This window comes from Leucoraja erinacea, chromosome 27 (genome assembly GCF_028641065.1).
Source record: "Leucoraja erinacea ecotype New England chromosome 27, Leri_hhj_1, whole genome shotgun sequence".
Classification (NCBI taxonomy): domain Eukaryota; kingdom Metazoa; phylum Chordata; class Chondrichthyes; order Rajiformes; family Rajidae; genus Leucoraja; species Leucoraja erinaceus.
The window spans coordinates 31257035-31271310 of record NC_073403.1 but is presented as its reverse complement, the minus strand read 5'-3'; the positions used below and the strand labels follow the sequence as shown (position 1 = coordinate 31271310).

At 43.4% G+C, this 14276-nt stretch overlaps 1 protein-coding gene across 2 annotated transcripts in view; it reads right to left on the bottom strand.

Moving 5' to 3' along the window:
* plekhm1 (pleckstrin homology domain containing, family M (with RUN domain) member 1) overlaps positions 1-5849 on the bottom strand; it is a 64737-nt gene extending 58888 nt beyond the window's left edge. Inside the window, exon 1 of one of the 2 annotated variants that reach the window (XM_055657377.1) lies at positions 5724-5849. The gene's annotated coding sequence lies outside the window, so the exon portion shown is untranslated. Of the gene's footprint in view, positions 1-5697 lie in introns of both variants that reach the window. The other variant, XM_055657378.1, reaches the window with a different exon arrangement.
* Between the last annotated feature and the right edge of the window lie 8427 nt (positions 5850-14276).

Sequence of the window (14276 nt, the reverse complement as noted above, 5' to 3'; positions counted from 1 at the left end):
ACAAATTAAAATCAATACATTGCACATTCGCTACGAATTAACACTATAAATATCTACGGATTGTTTATTTTGTATCGACACATATAGGAACTTCACTATATTTGATGCCATTAATTATGCTTTAAACACCAGGAGGGCAGACTGACAGCACACAAACTGCAACTTTTACTCTTTGCATTAAACCCCACCTCTCCCTTGTCTTCAAATGCTGTGCATATTAAACATTAATTGCCTTTGTCCTCATTATTCTTTAGGCAGCAAATTCCAACACAATATTTTTTGAAGGTGTGCCACAAAATGTATATTTAGTTAAAAGGGCAAAGTGTGATTAGGCACAGTCATAACTCTTTCAGAATGCATATTTGAGATACGTAATATTTTAACTAAAAACATAGAAACATAGAAAATAGGTGCAGGAGGAGGCCATTTGGCCCTTTGAGCCAGCACCGCCATTCATTGTGATCATGGCTGATCGTCCCCAATCAATAACAACCCGTGCCTGCTTTCTCCCCATATCCCTCGATTCCACTAGCCCCTAGAGCTCTATCTAACTCCCTCTTAAATCCATCCAGTGATTTGGCCTCCACTACCCTCTATGACAGGGAATTCCACAAATTTACAACTCTCTGGGTTAAAAAGTTTTTAGAACTAGCATCAGAAAAGCCATCATCAAAAATATCAAATCTTAATCCTTCATAAAGCTGTTCTAATGAAAGTGTGTTAATGACCATAGTCATAGAGGGATACAACATGAAAACAGGCGCTTCAGCCCAACTCGTCCATGGTCCCAGCAGACCAAGATGCCACATCTAAGCTAGTTCCATTTATACGCATTTTGCCCACATCCTTCAAAACCTTTGCTATCCACATACCTGTAAAAGTGTGTTTTAAATGTTATTGTTCCTGCCTCAACTACTTCCTCTAGCAACTCATTTTATATACGCTTCACCAAAGTTGTCCGTCAGGTTCATATTAAATCTTTCCACTTTCACCCTAAATATATGCCTTCTAGTTCTTGATTCCCTAAAGCCTCTGTGTATTCATTCTATCTATACCCCTCATTATTTTACATACCTATATAAGATCACCACTCAGCCTCCTGCACTCCAATGAATAATGTCCTAGACTGCACAACCTCTCCATATAGCACAGGCCCTCAAGTTCTGATAACATATAGGTAAATCTCTGCACTCTTCCCGGCTTAACGAGGCTTTACTACAACAGGGTGACCAAAACACAATACTCCAAATGCAGCCTCACTCATGTTTTGTAGCTGTAACATAATGTCCCAACTGCTATACTAATTTTTCTGACTGATTAAAGCCAACATTACTAAAGCCTTCTCGGCGCTACTCTCAGGGAACATTGGATCTGTAATTCTAGAACCCGCTGCTCTACAACATACCCCTAGACCCTACCATTCACTGTGATGGTCCCGCTCTTGTTCGACTTCCCAAAACGCAACATCTCAAACTTATGCAAATTAAACTCTTTTACCCATTCCCCAGCCCACCTGCCCAGCTGATCAAGATCCCAATGCAAATCTTGATAACCATCTTCACTGACCACGATACCATCTTTATAGTATAATCTGCATGCAATACTCCAAATACGGTCAAACAAAAGCCCTATAAAGCTGCATCATGACTTCCTGATGCTTATACTGACCACCTATGTAAGGAAACAAACCATATGTCTTCTTTACCACTATCTACCTGTGTTGCTTCAGAAATATCTTCAAAAATACTGTCTAAATCAAGATACATGCCAAATTATTTCATTACTGAAAACATACTCCAACATTTCAGATATTAATAATGGCCTGAGAGGCGCACTCATTCCACTGATTCCATATATACAAGACTTATACAAGTAACAAGTGAATACAAAAGTACCACAACAACTAAAATGTCAGGACTCAGCATGGACATCTTCCCATCAATTTAAAAGCAAGTTTATATTTGGGCTGCAACCTTATCTCCAAGCATCATTATGGAGTATTTCACAAAATAAGTAAAAGCAATTGTTGCCATTAATTCAAATGGGTAATTCCACATTTTGTTTTCCTCGGGCTAGTAATATTTGACTGGCCATTTTATATAGTATTGATCCCCATCATCCTTAACATAGTTTTTCAGTAAACTAGGTCAAATAGTGAAGAAACTTGGTTGGCCTATGATAGTCAAATGAGTTACAATTTGGCATTTCTATACATGGCATCTTTACAGATTTATATTCTGGAGGAAGGATCAGGCTTTGGTCACTTTAACTTGAGGTAATTTCATTACAGTATGAATCTTTAAATGCCTATTATGACTGGATTGTGACTACATGTAACAGAACAGAGCTAAGCAACCAGTTTCCAAATCAGTTCAAAGTGCATAGTCCTCTCACAAGGCAAAAGACATCGAGTCACAGCACATCGTCACAAAGATGGCAAACCTTGACACGGGGAAATTCTGAAATGCTGAAGTATTCATGATCATTTCTAGCCAGATTACCAACTGAATGTTTCATCGACCTCTTCTTGAGATTCCAACTTATGACAGAACCCGTCTATCCCCTGTTCTATTCACAGTGTGATGTTGAGAAATGGCAGAGAGAACTGCAGTATCGAAGACTTGAGCTCCAGAAGCACCCACATCTCCAGGTAACATATTCCAACACTGGCATTCCAACACTGGCATCTTCCCAACATTTTGAACATTATAAAAACCTGAAGGCGCTGGAAGTCTGAAATAAAGCCATGTGCTGGAAAACACTCATATCAGCCAGCATTTGTAGAATGGGAAACTGATTAAATCTTTAGGTCCAAAACCTTACATCACAAATTTGTCAGAAATGAGAACATTTCCCAAACTTGCAACAGGGACATCAAGCAACAATAACTCGCATACTACTTCCCAGAATAAATTTCACCAAGACCACTTGACTCCGGATTTCATTATAGCCTTAATCCAAAAGCAAGGCGAGATTGACTGTCCATGACATCAAAGTAACATTTGACCGATGGTGACTGAGTAAAATAAAGTCGATGGGCATCAACAGAAAAGCACTACAAATAGTCAGTCACACCTTGCACAATGAAGATGGCTGTGGTTGTCAACAGCAGTTCATTAGCATCACTCTATGAGTTACTCGCGACAGTATCCCTGTCATTCGTCAGGTGAGTTTAACAGCAGTTCTGATATCTTATGAGTCTTAGCTCACACAAATTGCTTATGCTAACAATTAGTGCCCGCTCTCTTATCCCTTATTTGCGATCTATTCTTTTTATAAGGCACCAATTACAAAATCTACTTTCTGCGGAATTTACTCACATGCAATAGCAGTCCCATCCAGCTTACACTGAATAATGGGCACATGATTGACCTTTATCTGTCTTAACATCTTCCACAATTCGCCTGTTGCAAAATCTGTTGGCCAATAAAGATTCTAGCTTGATGTGCAAATTTTTTACACCATGCTCAAAATACAGTGAGGATGTTGGCTTATACTGGAAAATAAGGGAAGTTTAAAAAAATCTTAAAAATCAAAATAAATCATATTTATGCCTTTAAATAATAAAGAAACCGAAAATTAAATAAAAACTTTGATGGTACTAAGGGGCAAGTTAGTACTTTTTAATCATCTAAATCTGCAGTTTTGTGCTTATTTAATACTTTGCAGTGACAGGGCATTATAAACCTCAGTAAAATTCAAATTGGTTTTATCCTGGTATTGCAGGTCATATGGACATAAAACTCAAATAAGTTGGTCCATAAATATTAATTCCCATATCAACTGATGGATCAAGTTTTTGAAATAATTTTAAATAAAAAATGGTATCCCAAGAAGAGCGATTAAAAACTAACTAACTCGTCATTAATCATGATCAGCAATTAACACCAACCCTTAGGGGCCTAATGTACACCTTTTTTTAAAATGAAAAACATTTGTATTTTCCCTCTGTCGTCCAATAGTCAGCAGCTCTGAAAATGTTTGGCCTGTTGCTATAAACAGACTGTCTAGAAGCTTTCCAAGTGTTGGACTTTAAGCAGAAAAGATTTAATAGGAATCTGAGCGATAACTTTTACACACAAAGGGTGGTGGATGTATGGAACAAGCTGCATGAGGAGGTAGTTGAGGCTGGGACAATCCCAACATTTAAGAAACAGTTAGACAGGTACATGGATAGGCCAAGTTTGATGGGATATGGACCAAACGCAGGCAGGTGGGACATGTTGGCCAATGTGGGCAAATTGAGCCCAAGGGCCTGTCTCCACTTATATCACTCTATGACTGCCTGACTACAGCAATCTTCTTCCTGTCCAAATTTATACTTCACTTTTATGTCATGGAAGCTTCCTGTGATATTTACCCTACTAAGATAAAATAACTCAACAACAAATGGCTCCTATTAAATAAATGCTGAACACTGCATGGCCCTACTGGTTGCAAACTATACTGGTTTGACAAAACACCTCATGCCATTTCAATTTTAGAGATAAAGTAAAAAAAGTGGCTAGACTCGGAGGGGTTCATTCAATGAGAACTGAAACAGTGCAGCACCTCCTAAAATTTTACACAGTGAACCCTGTACTTTTACACGGTTCTAAGATTAAAATCTGAGGTCAGTATTGTTTTTTTTAAGTCATTTTCAGAGAAGACTATAGTGATAAAATTTTAACTCCTTAAACACAAAGTTAGATTGACAAGGTATGTTTTAAGCCCTTTACTGAGAGCCATCCAGGAGCTTGTGGAAGCAATATCTGACGTCAAGCTGCTTTTGGGCGAAAGGTAACACATCTTGGGGTGAATTTCCAGTGAGATGCAAGTGTGTAAATGAAACATTATTTGTATGACAGGGTCGGCCAGATCTCTGCTCCAGACGCAGCTCGATGTCAAGTCCCCCTTGATGCAGTCAGTGGTGCAAGTCGTCACCTCAATGCCTATAACAGGGATAGATACAAATTTCTGAAATAGCTCAACTGGTCAGGCAACATCTCTGGAGAAAAAACGATGGGCGGCGAAACCGGTCAGTGTGAAGAAGGGTTTCGACCCAAAACTTTACCTATTCGTTTTTCTCCAGAGATACTGTCTAATCCGCTGAGTAACTCCCGCACTGTATCTATCTTTGTTATAAACCAGCATGTGCAGTTCCTTGTTTCTATCCATGACAGGGAGATGCACACTCCGGCCGTCAGCTCCAACATCGGACCCAGCCCTACCACTACAACCCGGGGATACGCCGGAGACTGCAGGTGCTAGGAGCCGGAACAACAAACAGATTTATATTCTGGAGGAAGGATCTGGCTTTGGTCACTTTAACTTGAGGCTATATCATTGCAGTACGAAACTATAAATGCTTATTATGACTGGATTGTGACTACCAACATGTAACTGGAACACAGTTTTCAAATCAGTTCAAAGTTCCATAGTCCTGTCACAAGGAAAAATACATTGAGTCACAAAGGTGGCAAACCTTGACATGGGGAGATTCTGAAATGTTAATGTATTCATGATGATTGGCACTCGGCGGTCGGGCAGCGTCTGTGGAGGGAGATGAACACCTGCCGCGTCCCCATCCCCCGCCACCGCCTCTCCCCGGGACCTCCCGTTTGTCTCCCCCACTCCCCGCCTCTCCCCGGGACCCGGCGCCTCTCTCTCTCCCCACACCAGCCCTCCTTCCCTGCCTGTTTTCCTGTCGCCGCTCACCCCCGCCGCCGTTGACAGTTTCTCACCAGCGGCTCCGTCGTACGTCTCCGCATCAACAGCCTCCTCCCAGACGGTCCTCCAGCATCCCAGGGCGCAGCGCGGCGGAAGGGGAGTCCTCCAGGGCGCAGAGCGGTTTCCCACCAGCGGGTCCTCTAATATCCCAGGGTACCGCGCGGTCCTCCAGCAGTCGCCTCCAAAGATCTTATAGCGGAGCAAGATAGGCTACTCCTGCTAAATGCAATGGACTGACGTGTAGTAGCTATGGAGGGGATCCTGGGCATTTTTCCACGCCCATTTTAGTAACCTGAGCCTACCCGACCCGACTCGCAGTGTAATCAATGTTGCGGGGCAACAGTTTGTGTGGGTTAGATTCATAAATCTGTCAGTTCATACTTCTTGTCAAGAATAAAATTTGACTCTGGTAATTGTCTTTTTTAATGTTTTTTAAATCATTTCTTTTTAAATGGTTCACAAGCAGTGTTTGAGTTGATTTTGTAGTAACCGGAACCGACCCGACTCGCAGGGTCATTGACATTGCGGGGGAACTTTTTGTGTGTGATATAGGGTTAGATTCATAATTCTGTTCATTCTTGTTAAAGAATAAAATGTTTATAAACACACATACATGAAAATTATATAAATGTATATAATCATATAACACACACAATTATATTTCTTCTGATCCAATAATTAACTTTATTTCAGACTAGACAAGGGACATTAAATAAGAAACATTGTAAATACGAAACATTGTAAACCTCCCTGCAACTTCACACACACTAGGCCTTATATCCCCCCCCCCCCCCCCCCCCCCCGCACCCCCTCGCCTGCCCCCTCCCTCACATTGTCTCCCCCCCCCTCCTATGCCCCTCTCCCCGCTGCCCCATACTCCCTCTCCCGCTGTCCCGGACCCCACAATCCCTCTCCTCGCTGCCCCGGACCCCACAATCCCTCTCCTCGCTGCCCCGGGCCGCGCAATCCCTCTCCCCGCTCCCTCCCTCTCCTCGCTGCCCCGGGCCGCGCACTCCCTCTTCCGCTGCCCCGGACGCCACACTCCCTCTCCTCGCTGCCCCGGACCGCGCACTCCCTCTCGCGCTGCCCCGGACCCCACACTCCCTCTCCCCACTGCGGATCCAATCTTTGGCCGGAAGCAAGATGGCGGAGCAAGATGGCGGAGCAAGGTGGTGGAACAAGATGGCGGAACAAGATGGCGGAGGCTGGTTGCTAAAATGAGTCATATAATCACCCATGAATCTGCCCATGAGCGTACTACACGTTTGCGTGAGAGTAACCCATCTTGCTTCGCTATAAGCTCTTTGGTTGCCTCAGTGCGGCGCCATCGAGCGACGGGATATGGTCGGTACCAAAGATCTTAGAGCAGAGATCTTTGGTCGGTACAACCTGAGATAAAACAAGAATATTCCGTTGTTGGTTATTTGCATCAGATCTGTTCGTTGTGCTGCAGACCATTCGTCTGTACTCGGTACTACTGGACGGTTCCAACAGCTTTGTAGTTTTATATTCCTTTGTGTTTCTCCTTCAAAGTGCTCTTACTTTAGGACACCGTTTTTTTTAATCTTCCTTTGCTCATGGAAGATATCAAAGAAAATGTTACACAGCGCAAGTGTCCTCAGCGCTGGACCACAGAGGCCCCATCTATCTAGATTACACCTCTTCACACCCTCCGTCTGTGCCCAAGATGAGGTTTTCCATATCAGGATATCCAAGATGTCCTCGTTCTTTAGGGAACAGGGGTTCCCCTCTTCCATCATAGATGAGGCCCTCACACGTGTCTCCTCATTATCCCGCAGCTCTGCTCTTACCCCTCCCCTAATCACAACAGAGGCAGTCTCCTGCACCCGCCACATAATCTTCCAACATTGTCGCCACTTCCAACGCAATCCCACTATGAGCCGCATCCTCCCATCTCCATCCCTTTCTGCCTTCTGCAGAGATCGTTCCCTGCACAACTTCCTGGTTAACTCGGCCCCATCCAAACCACCTCCTCCCCAGGTACTTTCATCTGCAGCCACAGGAGATGCAACACCTGTCCCTGTACCTCCTCCCTCGACTCTGTCCAGGGACCCGCACAGTCCATTCAGGTGAGGCAGAGGTTCATTTGCACCTCCTCCAACCTCATCTACTATATCCATTATTCAAGATGTGGAATCTTATACATCGACGAGACCAAACGTAGACTCGGCGATCGTTTCCAAACACATTCGCCTGGGCCTCCGTGATCTCCCGGTTGCCAAACACTTTAACTCCCCTTCCCATTCCCACACTGACCTTTCTGTCATGGGGTTCCTCTATTGTCTGAGTGAGGCCAAACATAAATTGGAGGAACAGCACTTGGGCAGCTTGTGTCCCAGCGATATGAATATTCATTTCTCTTAACTTCACGTAACCGCTTCATCCCTTCTCACCGTCCATCCCCCACACTTGTTGTTGTACTAGTTTCACTGTTGTCCTGCTGAATTTCATTGAATAACACATCTTCACCTAGCCCACAGCTAATAATAAGCTTCCTTTATCATTGTAACTTTTTTGTATATCTTCATTTGTTCATTGTTCATTTATATAATTAAAAGTCTGATCTTGACCACTTCCTGTTTGCACTGCATATTGATTTTAGAAAATATGTTACCACTTATGACTGTGATTTTTGGCCATCTTACTCGTGGTCCCCCTCCTCTGCGCAGGACAAGATGATTTTTCCCATCAATGAAAAATAAAAGACATTAATGTTTTAAAAATCTTGAGATTCTCTCTCCTGTTAATCACGCCATGAAGGCCACGCCCCTTACGGTGGGAGGGGCGAGGGACTATAAAACCCGGAAGTGTGGATGTGCATCAGTCTCTGCAAGATGGGGGAGTGAGAGGTAACAACTCTCAGTCTGAGCTGTGAATAACACTGAACACATGTTCTAAACTGTGAGTATGATTTTACTGACCTGTGAGAGCACTTAATGTGGTTTGAAAATGAAGTTTGAAAATGAAAATGTAGTTTGAAAATGGTTTGAAAATTAAAATGTGGTTGGTTTGAAAAGAAAATGTGGTTGGTTAAAAAAGCAAGCAAAATGTGGTTGATTAGAAAAGCAAGCAAAATGTGGTTGGTTTGTAAAGTGAGGTGTGGTTGGTTTGAAAAACAAGCGAGGTGTGGTTGGTTTAAAAGCACGTGAGGTGTGATTGGCTTGAAAAGCAAGTTTGAAAATCTATATAATTAAAAGTCAGATCTTGACCACTTCCTGTTTGCGCTGTATATTGATTTTAGAAAAAATCGCTACCACTTGCAGCTGTGATTTTTGGCCATCGTACTCAGAGTCCCCCTCCAGCTGTCAGGGCCAGAGGATTTTTCCCATCGATGAAAAATAAAAGACATTAATTTTAAAAATATGTCGAGATTCTCTCTTCTATCAATCACGCCATGAAGTCCACACCCCTTCCGGTGGGAGGGGGAGGGACTATAAAAACAGGAAGTGCGCCGTGCCTCAGTCGCTGCAAGATGGGGAATGGAGAGGTCACTACTCTCAGTCTGAGCTGTGAATCAACTGAACACTGAACACATGTCTACTAAACTTAATGTGGTTTTATGTGGTTTATTGGAGCTGTGTTTGGAAGGAATAAATGTTTTACTGTGACTTGTAACTGTGCCTTGTAACTGTGCCTTGTAACTGTACTGTGCCTTGTAACTGTGGCTAATTGAAAAGTGTGGCTAATGACTGTGCCTTTATTTTAAAATATGTTTTGCTTTTTAAATGTAGCTTGCGTTTTAAATGTGGCTTGCTGTGCAACAGGTTTTGGAAGGAAAAACCGCGAATAAACGTTTTATTAGATCAGGACTGTGTTGAATGCAAAATTGCCGCCCATTCTGTGACTTCCACTCAGTGGGGAGTGGCGCTGATTGCATCATTTCTGCTTAGTGGGGAGATGGTGCTGATTGCGTTATTTACGGTGAGTTCAGAGGTGGCGCTGAATGTGGACGGCCCAAAGTGGAGATGCCGTCCTGAACTGTTTGAGTAATTCAAGAGAGCTTACTGCCATACATATGGTGAGTGTGTGTGTGTGTTCAAAGTTATTTAAAGCACGTTTTTGCAGTAGCATCAGCTCTAGAGGAGTGTTTCAGAATAAAAAAAGGGTTCAAACATTTGAATCATTAGGTTTAGACACACCTGTGTTCTTATTTTCAAACTTCTTACATGGAGTATATGGTTAGTAACAGGATTCAGTATGCTTACCACCATGCTTAAAATGCCAAGTAATGTTCTGAAGTTACTTGGCATTTTAGTGCTGGTGCTGTGTGTGAGTGTGTATATAGGTGTGTGTGTCTGTGTGTGTTTGTCTGTAGGTCTGTGTGTGTGTGTATAGGTGTGTGTATATATGTTTGTGTGTGTGTGTGTTTGGCTGTGTGTCTTTGTGTATGTGTGTGTGTTTACGTGTATGATTGTGTGTGTGTTTGTGTGTATGTGTGTGAGTGTCATTTTGTGTTTGTGAGTGTCTGTTTCTGTGTGGTCACCCCTATGCGTGCGTCCCTATGTGTGCGTCCCTGTGCGCGCATCCCTGTGCGCGCATCCCTGTGTGCGCGCGTCCCTGTGTGCGCGCGTCCCTGTGTGTGCGCGTCTTTGTGTGTGCGTCTGTTGGAGAGCTGTGGGGTTGGACTTGCTGCCCGCACCCTGCTTCTAGTGCTGTGAGGATGGACTTGCTGCCTGCCTGTGCATGTGAGGTTGGAGTTGCTGCCTCCACTCTGCTTGGAGTGGTGTGAGGTTGGACTTGCTGACTCCACTCTGCTTGCAGTGAGGTTGGACTTGCTGCCTGCATTCTGTTTGCTGTGAGGTTGGACCTGCTGCTCGCACCCTGCTTGGACTGCTGTGAGGTTGGACTTGCTGCCCACACTCTGCTTGGAGTGCTTTGAGGTTGGACTTGCTGCCCGTACTCTGCTTGGAGTGCTGTGAGGTTGGACCTGCTACCTGCACACCGCTTGAAATGCTGTGAGGTTGGAGTTGCTGCCTCCACTCTGCTTGCTGTGAGATTGGACTTGCTGCCTCCACTCTGCTTGGAGTGCTGTGAGGTTAGACTTGCTGCCTCCACTCTGCTTGCTGTGAGGTTGCACTTGCTGCCTGCACTCTGCTTGGAGTGCTCTGGGGTTAGACTTGCTGCGTCCACTGTGCTTGGAGTGCTCTGGGGTTGGACTTGCTGCCTGCACACTGCTTGAGTGCTGTGAGGTTGGACATGCTGCATGCGCTCTGCTTGGAGTGCTGTGAGGTTGGACTTTCTACCTGCACTCTGCTTTGAGTGCTGTGAGGTTGGGCTTGCAATGTTTTAAGACTCATTCACATTTTAAACTTTAATAAATCCTTTTCCAACTTGCCATGTATGTGTGTTCTCCATCACAATGAGGAAATATTATATAATTGAACCGCTCGGATAGTGACTTTTATATAAGCTAGGTAATTTGCAAAAGAAAAGCTTAAGGTTTTCAGAAACACATGTATCCTAAAGAAATAATGTACATGGAAACACCCACACACAGGGAACGGATTAATCAAAACATAGAAACATAGAAATTAGGTGCAGGAGTAGGCCATTCGGCCCTTCGAGCCTGCACCGCCATTCAATATGATCATGGCTGATCATCCAACTCAGTATCCCGTACCTGTCTTCTCTCCATACCCCTGATCCCCTTAGCCACGAGGGCCACATCTAACTCCCTCTTAAATATAGCCAATGAACTGGCCTCAACTACCCTCTGTGGCAGAGAGTTCCAGAGATTCACCACTCTCTGTGTGCAAAAAGATCTTCTCATCTCGGTTTTAAAGGATTTCCCCCTTATCCTTAAGCTGTGACCCCTTGTCCTGGACTTCCCCAACATCGGGAACAATATTCCTGCATCTAGCCTGTCCAACCCCTTAAGAATTTTGTAAGTTTCTATAAGATCCCCACTCAATCTCCTAAATTCTAGAGAGTATAAACCAAGTGTATCCAGTCTTTCTTCATAAGACAGTCCTGACATCCCAGGAATCAGTCTGGTGAACCTTCTCTGCACTCCCTCTATGGCAATAATGTCCTTCCTCAGATTTGGAGACCAAAACTGTACGCAATACTCCAGGTGTGGTCTCACCAAGACCCTGTACAACTGCAGTAGAACCTCCCTGCTCCTATACTCAAATCCTTTTGCAATGAAAGCTAACATACCATTCGCTTTCTTTACTGCCTGCTGTACCTGCATGCCTACCGTCAATGACTGGTGTACCATGACACCCAGGTCTCGCTGCATCTCCCCCTTTCCCAATTGGCCACCATTTAGATAATAGTGTGCTTTCCCGTTTTTGCCACCAAAATGGATAACCTCACATTTATCCACATTATACTGCATCTGCCAAACATTTGCCCACTCACCCAGCCTATCCAAGTCACCTTGAAGTCTCCTAGCATCCTCCTCACAGCTAACACTGCCCCCCAGCTTAGTGTCATCCGCAAACTTGGAGATATTGCCTTCAATTCCCTCATCCAGATCATTAATATATATTGTAAATAGCTGGGGTCCCAGCACTGAGCCTTGCAGTACCCCACTAGTCACTGCTTGCCATTGTGAAAAGGACCCGTTTACTCCTACTCTTTGCTTCCTGTTTGCCAGCCAGTCCTCTATCCACATCGATACTGAACCCCCAATGCCATGTGCTTTAAGTTTGTATACTAATCTCTTATGTGGGACCTTGTCAAAAGCCTTCTGGAAGTCCAGATACACCACATCCACTGGTTCTCCCCTATCCACGCTACTAGTTACATCCTCGAAAAATTCTATAAGATTCGTCAGACATGATTTACCTTTTGTAAATCCATGCTGACTTTGTCCAATGATTTCACCACTTTCCAAATGTGCTGCTATCCCATCTTTAATAACTGACTCTAGCAATTTCCCCACTACTGATGTTAGACTAACTGGTCTGTAATTCCCCGTTTTCTCTCTCCCTCCCTTCTTAAAAAGTGGGGTTACATTTGCTACCCGCCAATCCTCAGGAACTACTCCAGAATCTAAAGAGTTTTGAAAGATTATTACTAATGCATCCACTATTTCTGGAGCTGCTTCCTTAAGTACTCTGGGATGCAGCCTATCTGGCCCTGGGGATTTATCGGCCTTTAATCCATTCAATTTACCCAACACCACTTCCCGGCTAACCTGGATTTCACTCAATTCCTCCAACTCCTTTGACCCGCGGTCCCCTGCTATTTCCGGCAAATTATTTATGTCTTCCTTAGTGAAGACGGAACCAAAGTAGTTATTCAATTGGTCCGCCATATCCTTGTTCCCCATGATCAACTCACCTGTTTCTGACTGCAAGGGACCTACATTTGTTTTAACTAATCTCTTTCTTTTCACATATGATAGAAATGCTAATCTGAACCTGCATAGCTTAGTTTATTGCTTTGAGGCAATTATAACTGGAGGAAATTGTATTTGATATGATTTTGTGCTGCTGAGTTCGAGTGAAATATAATAGACTCTGTAGTTGGCAGGCTATGTTAAATTATAATGAGATTGAGATAAGGGATAGGATGTGAGTGAAGGGAAGTAGTTGTTTGGAGATGAAAAGAATCAGATTGATTTGTGACCTTCCTTCTGTTTATAGAAAGTCGAAGAAGCAAATGTGATTCTGATGTAATGGTCTGAGTTGTGAATCTACCTTTGTTCTGTAATATTTGTAAAAGGCCTTGCAGATGAGATTGGAAATCCAGCTTCCAGATAGCAGGAAAAGGAGCTGCAAATTAGAATGAAGCTGTATCCTGACAAAACACATATCATCAGTTGTTGACAGATTTACAACCCATGTATACTTGGAGTTGGGAGGTCTGTGGGTTTGAATTTAACTTACAAACTGTAATTTGGCGAACTGATATAATTAATGTTTTAATACATAGGTAATAGTATTTTAAACTGTAAAATTGTAGTGAAACCATTTATGAAATATTGTGTCTAAGTAGGGTTGTAAACATTAGACCTTGTTTAGATTGATAGAAATATCTTTCCTCTTGGTATAGAAAGTGTGTTTTGTTTGTATGATTTGTGTGATCATTGTATTATATATGTATCTTATATTTTGAGGAGTGGTCATTGATAATTGAGCCTACTGGGGTTTTGCTGTGTTGAAATAAAATAATTCTAAACAAAGTTATACCACAGGCAAACGAAGGTTGTAAAATGAGGAATAAAGAATCGATTTCAACAGCTACAAGCGTTTGAGTCAAGTTTTCTTGACTTTAGATTGACAAAAGAACTCAGTTTAACAACAATGGGTACCTAATAGGCAGGAATGGCTGCGCTGTCGGAGAGCCACTAAGAGTGCATGGGGGGGAGGTTTAGGGGAGATGGACTGACTGCATGGGGGAGAAGGGAATGGCAAGGAGCAGAGTTTGGGGGTGAAGGAAGGAGGTGTAACTGAGCGAACTGCCACCACACCAGCTGTAAGTGACTGAAGTGCCAGCCCACCAGCCATGACTTAGTGAACTGCCAGCCATCGCCATGACTCACTGAATTCCAAGTCCAAGAATCCATCCAGTCCACAATGTCCATACTAGCCCTC